Source organism: Grammomys surdaster, unplaced genomic scaffold (assembly GCF_004785775.1).
Source record: "Grammomys surdaster isolate TR1022 unplaced genomic scaffold, NIH_TR_1.0 219, whole genome shotgun sequence".
NCBI classification, from domain to species: domain Eukaryota; kingdom Metazoa; phylum Chordata; class Mammalia; order Rodentia; family Muridae; genus Grammomys; species Grammomys surdaster.
In genome coordinates, this window is record NW_021604664.1 from 1,640,144 (window position 1) to 1,650,401 (window position 10,258).

General features: G+C 43.3%; 1 protein-coding gene across 6 annotated transcripts in view; it reads right to left on the reverse strand.

Annotated features, from left to right (window-relative positions):
* Ehmt1 (euchromatic histone lysine methyltransferase 1) overlaps positions 1 to 10,258 on the reverse strand; it is a 134,817-nt gene that overhangs the window by 70,787 nt on the left and 53,772 nt on the right. The gene's annotated exons all lie outside the window — the stretch shown is intronic.

Below are 10,258 nucleotides of genomic sequence, written 5' to 3' on the forward strand. Positions count from 1 at the left end.
CACTGGAGGCCTGGGGAAAGTACATGTCCACTGGAGGCCTGGGGAAATACATGTTTGATTCTAAAACAAAGGAAAAGAAAGAATGGAGAATATGCACAAGTATGAACTATTGAAAATGAGTGGGTCATGTGACAATGCTTGCCACACCATTTCCATATCCAACAACTCCACACTAAGAAAAGGTTACAGGGAGCCTGTCTCTGTCTCTCATGGACAAAAGAGGTAACTATAAATACTTTCTCAGTATTGTCTGATCTTCTCAGAAATGTCTTCTCATCACAGTGACCTGTGATAATTAATGTAACAGACCAGGGCACTGTGATAGGATCTATCAACCACCTGGGCATTTATAAATAGGTGGCTGAAGGAAAATAAAGGGAGGAAGGGGGGATGCTGCTGCCATGTTCCAAGAGAGGCCTTCACAGTACCCAGGTGGCGGGGGTACAGGCCCAGAGTCAGACGACTGGGATCAAGACTAGAAGGGGCAGGAGAGGAAAATCATTATGAACACAGGCAATATAGAAAGAACTCAAGGGATGCTGTCTCGTACCCAAGAGCATTCAAACAGGATGCCAGTATGGTGGTCTGACTGAGATATCCCCCATACGTCCTGATACATTTGAATATTTGGTTCCTAATTAGTGGCAATTTGAGTATTAAGAGGTAACCTTGTTGGAGGAGATCTGTCAATGGGAACAAATTTAAAAAATTTCAGACTCCAAGCCATCCCACTGCACCATCCTCAGCACATGCTCTCTACTTCTTGTTTGTAGACCAAGATGTGAGTTCTCAGCTACTGCACTGTTATTTTTGTCTATGGCCATGCTCCCTGTCACGATCGGAACTGTAAACCCAAAATAAACTCTAACTGATACGTTATCTTGGTCATGGTATTGTGTGACAGCAATAGAAAAGTAAGACAGTAAAGGAACTCATGACAATAGCCAGTGCCTCCAGAGCACTTTAAGATATACCAAGCACAAGCAAGGAAGGCTAACAGAAAGGTTAGGGTATGAAATGCAGTCACTGTGGAGGTGTGGGGTGGGGGCAAGGCTCAACAGGTAAGTGTTTGCTCTAGAAGCCTGATGACCTGGGTTTAATACCTAGAACCCAGGTAAAGGTGAAGGGGAAAACCAACCCCACAAAGTTTTCCTTCAGCTTCCATATGCACACTGTGGCAAGCCATGTACTCTCCACATCACATATACACAATGATAAAGTTTTGGGGTTTTTAAGAGGAAAAGGAGGAAGAGGAAGAAGGCAAGAAGGCAGGCAGGCAGGAAGGCAGGCAGGCAAGCAAGCTGTTCCAGGTTCCAGAAAGTAGACAGGGCAACAAGATGTGAGGGGAAGAGAAGCTAGGTGCACAGGAAAACTGTCCCTATGACCACCACAGCCGCTATTGCAGCCTTCAAGAGATGTGCTGCCTCAAACCAGATTTATGCCAGAGCTGGCCTTATCCCTGGAAACAAGCCACAAAGTACAAAATTAACTCCACCTTCCTCTTGTCAGTATGACAAGCCTACAGATACTCCAGGCCTCTCTGGCCCCCAACAATACACACTGAGACCGAACACCCAAGTGCACAGGCAAATGCACAACTTCCCATCTGTAAATGTCCAAAGATGAGGGGCCACATGGTACAGCGGAGTTTCTCCCTCAATGTTCCACTGCAGTATAGTAATAATCCAGAATGTCCACTTGGAATTAGTTCTCTTTTTAGGGGTTGGGTTCAAGAAATATATAGCATAAAACATGTCTTATTTATACTTACTATTGCTGTAAAAGAGACATCATGACCTAGGCAACTTATAAAAGAAAGCATTTAATTGAGGCCTTACTAATGAGAGAGACAAAGAGAGACAGAGACAGACACTGGGCCTGGTGTGAGCTTTTGAAACCTCAAAGCCTACCCTGAATGACATTACCTCCCCCATAAAGGCCACCCCTCCTAATTGTTCTTAAACAGTCCATGAACTGAGGAAACACAGATTCAAATTCATAAGGCATTCTAATTAAGCCAACACAGACCTTGGCATCTTACTCATCAGCTGGACAGTCCACTGACACTAAACATGTTCCTGATTTTGAAGAACCGTCCCCACATTCATCTCCACAGCTCTTTACATCTTGTGAAACTCAACTCTGTTCCCACTAAACACCAACTCTGTAATCTCCAATTCCTTAGTCAATGACATCTAGTATTGTACTGTCTTCTGACTTCGACTACTAAAGACATCCTACATGAATGGAATCATGATTTGTCCTTGGGAAACTGGCTTGTTCCACTTACTGTCCTCCAGGTTCATCCATCAACCATACTGCAAACTTTCTTCCCATTTAAAATGAGCACTATTCTGCTGTATGCACAGGCTACATTTGTTTCCCCACTCATACACTGATGGACACCTCGGTGGTTGCCACCTTCTGGCTACAATGATAACACTGACGTGAATGTAGATGTGCAATTATCTGCCTGAATCCCTGATTTCAACTGTTTAAAGTACATATCAGAGTAAAAGCTACAGGACCCACAGTCACGCATATCTAACTGGAAGGAAGTGCTACACCGTTCTCCACAGTAGACGTGTTATTTACACCCTAACTGCAGTGCACAAGGGTTCTAATGACCTAATCACTACACATTGTTTCTTCAATATCAAACAACTTAATGTCTGAGGTAGTACTGTAATTTGGCTGATTTGTACTTCTGTTGAGCATTTGTTCATCTGGCTGTTTGCATATCATCATTAAAGGAATGTCTATTGAAATCCTAGACTCACACGAGCGGAAGGACTGTTTAGCAGTTAAAAGCATTTACTGTTCTTCCAGAGGACTAAGTTCGATTCTTAGAACCTACAGTTCAAAACCACCTGTAATTCTAGTTCAAGGCCCTCTTCCAGCTTCTTTGGGCAGCCACCCACACATGATATTAAAATACATACACACAAAGATGAATAAAAAATAAAAATAGGGGCTGGAGAGTTAGCTTAGCACTTATGAGCACTGGCTGCTCTTCCAGAGGTCCTGAGTTCAATTCCCAGCAACCACATGGGATCTGATGGGCTCTTCTGCCACGAAGGTGTACATGCAGCTGAGTAATCACACATAGATAAAATAAACAAAAAAAAAAAAATTTAAAACAGTAATAAAAAAAAAAGTAGCCGGGCGGTGGTGGCACGCGCCTTTAATCCCAGCACTTGGGAGGCAGAGGCAGGCGGATTTCTGAGTTCGAGGCCAGCCTGGTCTACAGAGTGAGTTCCAGGACAGCCAGGGCTACACAGAGAAACCCTGTCTCAAAAAACCAAAAAAGTAAAAGTAGATCTTTATCCCCCCCATAGTTCCTTTGAGGCTCGAGGGCTCAGAGGCTAAGAGCACTACTTGATAGGGCATGAGATACGGCCTAGAAGGTAAGAAAATCTGCTGTTCTTACAAACAGTCCACGTAAGACCCCACGTACCTGGTGGCCCAGAACCATATGTAACTCCAGTCTCAGGCAGGGGATCTGACACCCTCTCCCAAGCTCCAAAGGTACTACAGTCACACGGTGCAGACAGAAAGGGTGACTGTGTCACCGGTATTGAATTATAATACTTCTTCATGTAATACAGAGACCAATTTCTTTTTTTTTTTTTTTTTCTGGTTTTTCGAGACAGGGTTTCTCTGTGTAGCCCTGGCTGTCCTGGAACTCACTCTGTAGACCAGGCTGGCCTCAAACTCAGAAATCTACCTGCCTCTGCCTCCCAAGTGCTGGGATAAAAAGCGCGTACCACCACCAGGCCAGACCAATTTCTTGTCAGAAGATAAAAGTTTCCAAATAATTTTGGCCTATTCTATGGGTTGGACTTTTCTTCAGAGTATATTTTGACATACAGAACTTTAACTCTCAAAGTACAGTCTATTATTATGTCACTTCTTACACTTGAGTTGCTTGTGTTTTTGGTGTTGTGTTAATCAGGGTTCTCTAGGGACAGAACTGATAGAATGAATATGATTGTATACATAATATAAGTGGGATTTATTAGAATAGCTTACATGATGTGATCCAGCTATTCTAACACAACAGAAGGTCCAGAAACCCAGCATGTGTTCAGTCCACAAGACTGGATGTCTCAGCCTTCAGTGTATGACAGAATCCCAAAGGTGTAACTCTAATGCCAGTGAAGACATGCACTTGCAGTGAAATTGGGAGCAAGCAGGCAAAGCTAGCAAGACAGCTTCCTTCCTCTATGTCCTTATACAAGCTGACAGCAGGTGTGGCCCAGATTAAACGTGGATTTTCCCACCTAAAAGATCTAGATTAAAGCTGTAACTTTCTACGTCAAAGATCCAGATTAGATGTGGGTCTACCCACTTCAGAAGATTTAATTAATGTGCTCAGCCATTTATATTTTAGTTATTTAATTCTGCATGTAGCCAAGTTGACAGCCAAGAATAGCAATCACAAGACCAGACCACTCCTTGTCAGTATAACACAGAATCATATCTCCTTATGTCACACTTAACTTCCAAGTGAAAACAATAACCGGGTCACAATTATGTCTAACGTGATATAACCATCCCTTGTATACCTGCAATTATACATTTAGGTTAGGTGGCAATGTCCCTTGAGGAGCATTCTTTTAGTATCTCAAACTTAAATATGATAACCACTGATATACTAATTTATTTTGCATTATATTATTAAGAAATCAAAGAAAACAACTATCTGCACAAACACATCCTTAACAAAATACAACAGAAACACTCATGTCAATTATTTGGTGGATACTTACATTCACCTTGCCCTAAAACCCATTCTGTAATTCCTCCAACCTTAGCAAGCACAACAGGTCTTTCCCTAGAGAAATGACCTGCACTTTCATTCCTGAAGAGTCTGTGCCCTTAATCATCCTGTTTGAATTAGGTTCAATTCCCATTGACTTCAATCACAGGACATGGTAGCACCAAGAGATGACCCTAAAGGATGTCCTGCACTCCAAACCTAATCTTTCTTATCTTCACTGTGGAGAAGCAATTCAATTTCTCCTTACTAATCTGATCAGTCACCATTCCTCACACTGTTGCTACTGCCTTAGCCTGTTCCCGTAAGGGCATCAGAAGCCCAAACTAGCCAGGGGAACTCTGAGCTTCCAGTTCAATGATATGTTTATTGTGAGGCAAGAGTATTCCTCCCTCTGGAAACTTCTAGGCCAGCAGAACTTAAGGTCCTGGGAAGAAGAAGCAAAACATTTCCTAAGGAGTCATTAGAAGAGACATTGAGCGGAACTATTCACTTTTCGATCCCTTGATTCCTGGACCCCAAAGATCCTGGTTATAAGAGAAATACTGTCATATGTTGGATGCTGATATAAAACATACACCACCTTCTGATGAACCCTACCCCATCCCTTCAAGTTGTGCCTAATTAGTGCTATAACTGTCTCCAAAGGGCCGTTCCAACTTTCTACCAGGCCAGCTGCTTCTGGATGGTGGAGAACATGTAATATCAGTGGATTCCATAATCATGTGGCCCACTGCCACACTTCTCTGGCTGTGAAGTGAGTTCCTTGGTCAAAGGAAGTACTGTACTGAATACCATATGGTGGATAAGGCATTCTATAAGTCCACCAATGGTCTTTTTGGTTGTAGCATTACATGCAAGGAAGGTAATACAGAAGTAGAATAAGCGTCTACTCCAACAAGAACAAAACATTGTCAATTGCACAGAGGAAGTCAAATATAGTCAACTTCTCACCAGGTCATTTGTTGGTCACCTAGGAAACAGTGAAATATCTGGGGCTCAGTGTTGGTCTCTGCTGTTGGCAGATCTGGCACTCAGCACAGCTGTAGCCTAGTGAGTGGAAGTCCATGTTGTCAAGCCCACACCTGTGGCACCAAGGCTACTTTGTTCATGGGCCCACTGGACAATGACAGGGATGGCTGGGGAAAGAGTGACTGTCCACAGAACGTTCATCCTATCTCCTTGATTACTGACCTCCTCCTCAGCTGAATCATCAGCTTTTGATGAGCAGTGACATGGGACCCGTACAACTAGAGACACAAATATCAAAATCCTCTGCCCATATGGGGAGATCTAGTCACATATTTCTTTCCCAGATGTCTTTCTCAATTTTCTAACCATGGTCTTCCCAAGTCCCTAACCATCCAGCCAATCTATTGACTACAGCCCCATGTATTAGTGAACAATTACACATCTGGGCATTCTAATTCCAAGCAAAATACATAACCATGTGTACCACCTGAAGCTCTGCCCACTGTGAAGATTTCCCTTCACCAGTGTCTTTTAGGGTTGTCTCAGAAACGGGTTGTAATGCTGTAGCTGTGCACTTTTGGGTGGTGCTTGCACAGTATGGAGAACCACAAGTTGGCAGGCCCTAGTCTTCCTTTCCTCAGTCAACAGGTCATAATACACCATGAGGCTTTAAGTACACACTTGGTAACAGACAGAATTGTAATGGGAGTAGAAACCATAGGTCTTTGGGCAACTTCACGCAGCTTGCTTGTACCTTCAGAATCTGGTCAGGCTTAGTCACTTCCACTTGATAACAGATTGCTGCTGTGCATGTCCTACTTTATGACTTGGGGTCAGATAACACTGAGCTCATGATGGCAGCTCAGGTCACATGGTATCTTGGTGGCCAGTCGTCAAATGTTCAATTTCCACAAAAAAACCCAACAGCAGGCCAAGAACTGTCTTTCTTTCTTTCTTTCTTTCTTTTTGGTTGTTTTTTTTCGAGACAGGGTTTCTCTGTGTAGCCCTGGCTGTCCTGGAACTCACTCTGTAGACCAGGCTGGCCTCGAACTCAGAAATCCGTCTGCCTCTGCCTCCCAAGTGCTGGGATTAAAGGCATGCGCCACCACTGCCCAGCAAGAACTATCTTTCAATGGGACAATTTGCACTCATTTCTGCGACTCTTCCAGGGATGCAATACTGTTTTTCATTCACTATTTTCCCTGGCAAAGGCAACTCTAAAGATTTCCATCTAGCCTTCTCAACCATACCAGCCCTCACTCCACAGGTCAGGGAACCAATGAGAGGATTCTGCCAACTTCTAAGTCTATCTATCCCAGTTATACATTCTGGGACTAGGGAAATAACCACAGGATGAATTCAGGGACCCACTAGACCTACTGTGAGTCAGACTTCAGCCAAAACTCCATTAATCACCTGGCCTCCATAAGCCCCTACCTTCTTTAACTGGAGGCCACAGTGTTTCTTGGGATCTCCCAGAATCACTGTCAATTCACAACCAGTATCCAGTAGACTCTGGAAAGTCTAATAGTTTCCTTTCTCCCCAGTGTACAGCTACGCCTTTCAAAGGCCATACATAGATCTCTCTGGACAAAGACTGGAGAAAGGCTAACAGTAAAACTTTTAGTTACTTTATCAAGGTCCTTCCTCAAGGGAATCTGAGCATCCCTACATTTAAGGGGTTCTGGGTCTGCAAACTGACTCAAGATTGGAAATTGGTTCAGTCTGGTCAAATTGGTTCACAGGCCAAGACTTCCTTTGCCATGATCCAATGTGGCCTTTCTTTTACTTGTTTGAGAATTTTTTTCACTTATTCAGATCAAACAAAACTTCCACAGGCTTGTTATCTATCTCATGCCTGGAAACACCATGCCTGATTACAGTACCAAAGGTCCAGATGAGTGATGCCACCTCAGAGTTCACTTTGCCTGTCCTGACCATTACGGGTTGGCCATCACTCAAGGTCAGACATTGTTTGGTCTGGGCTGCCCATTGTGGCATCTACAATCAGCTCGCCTTTCACAACTCACTGCTGCCTTGGGCCCAATTACACCTCAGCATTTAATTCATTCAACTGAGCAGCAGCATCTCCAGCCAGCCTATAGTCTGGCACAAGAAAAAGGACGACGAAGCTCTTCAAATGTGCCGGTGCTCCTCTCCACATTTTGCATCTTACAGGATTAGTGAAGGGCTTGTCTTCTGGGCCTTCCCACTGTGGAGGACATCGTTTTATACAGTGTACCTGCTCTAGCATTCATTGCAGTTTCCCTGAGCCTTACAATCCCTTCGTCGACACTAAGCCAAGGGACATCAGGCATCTCCAATTCCTTTTCAGTAGGCCATTTTTGACAAACACTTCAGCCAACCACTCAAATTGCAGGGACTAGGTGCAGTAAAGATAAATATCGCTCACCTAAGAGAAATATCTCTGCATGCCCCATATCACTAGACTCCCAAGGATTTCATTGAGGTACAATTCCCTTAAATTTTGGTTGGATTTATTTCCCATCCTCTGAGCATATGTGTTCCCAACAAGTCCAAAGTGGTTAGTGCCTCCTGCTTACGTAGTCCAATCAATATAATGTCATCAATATAGTGCACCAAAGGGATATTGGCTGGTCATCCAGGGAAATGAGCCATACCTGAGACTAAGTGTTAGTCTCTGTTATTGGCAGAACTGGCTATAAATCCAGCACTGAAGAGGTGGAGAAGCTAGATGTCTTCCTCAATGAACTGTATTCTACTTTACTTACTGAGGCAGGGTCTCTAGTTGAGCTCACCAATTGAGCTAATCTAGCTAGATATAGAAACTCTGTCTCTTCAAGTGCTGGCATTATAAGCAGATACCTGCCTATTTTTTATGTGGGGTTGAGGCTCTGAATACCAAGCCATTCTCCTCTTTGTTTCCCACATTCACTGCCTGGACTATGCTGCATTGAAGGGGATACACAGGGTTCCCACCCTCTGTCAGCAAAGGTTTTTCATATCTGACTGAAAAACAAAAGTGTTAGACACAGGGACTGTAGACCTATATCTACCTGAGGTAGAAATCAACTAGCCAATGAGGCTTGTCTACAGTTTCAGGCATAAAGTGCACTTTTAGCCAAGGGGAATCTGTTCATCTCTGCTTGAGCTAAACTCACAGGTTCAACAGGAAGAAAAAGAACAGAACCTTCTATAATCATCATAGTACTATTAAAAATTAATGTCTAGAATCAGAGAGCCCTGATCCCCTATGAACAAGGGAGGCATGCAGAAGGATGCGGTCATGAGAAGCAGAACAAGGTGATACTGCATCTGGGTACATACTTTCACAGTGGCCTTCCTTATAGGCCTCCTTAACTTCTGAGTTTTCCCAGAGGCCTGCTGTAACACCCTCCGAGCCAGCCGAGCTTCTATAATCCCAGGGAAAACAGAAGATATAACAATGCCGGCAATAAGGCGAGATGGCAATGCAGGGCCTGCTTCTCTGAGAAACACGTGCAGACACAGACATCCTGACTTTTTCAACCTAGCAAGTGGGACAAGCCCTGAAGTGTTAACAGAAAAACAACTTGGGCTACGGATGAATCTGCAACCATAGAACCAAAACAAGTCAGCCAACTGCTGAAGCATACTACATTTACATTACTTCAATAGATGCAGACTAACATGCTAATTAACCACCAGTTTAAGGGGACAGAACACAGCCGAAAGGAAAGGACAAGATGGAAGGACTAATGAACAAATAGGCCATCTAGTTTTTAAAAGGTCCTATCTGTCTCGAAAAACTAAATAAAATAAATAAATAGTCCTACCCAAAAAATAAGGAAAGGACACAACATAAACACTGACTTTAACACTCCTTGCCATTCCTTATATGCATAAGTATAACTCTACACAACTCAGAAAAGTGTAAGGTTTAATTGTTCAAAACAAATAACACTAACATAGACAGCCAGAAAATAGGAGTGTGAAGTAAAGACATAAAGTGATGCTGCTTGGTAACTGCCATGCTCCAACTAAGACTCTGACCTCCCTAGAAACAATACAGACCAGCAAATGGAAAAGAGGTGAACCTTGGACATCCAGTCCAACCACAAAATCTTCAGAAAGTAATGGGCCATATCCACAGACTGGAGATATGCAGCTGAACAGGACCCTTGACACCCAAATCTAGGGCGATTCACATAATGAAATACTAGTAACAGAATAATAACAGAGATTCATAAGAGAGTTTACAAATTGCTATGGCTTATTTCTTTTTGGTTTGCTTGTTTTTGAGTCAAGGTCTCAGGTGGGTCTTGAACTTGCAGTCTTCCTGGCTCAGCTTCTTAAGAATGCTAGGATTAAAGGCTCTGCCCCACCAAATATTTAGCTTCCAGTTTAGAGCTCAAAGATCTCCAAAAGTCAGAGGTTAAAGGTTAAATGGTGCTATTAAGAAGTGATGAGTCTTTATGGACCCAGTGAGGTCTTAAAATCACCGAAGGCATGACTTCCGAGGAGATTTGATAGCCAGCCTTACCA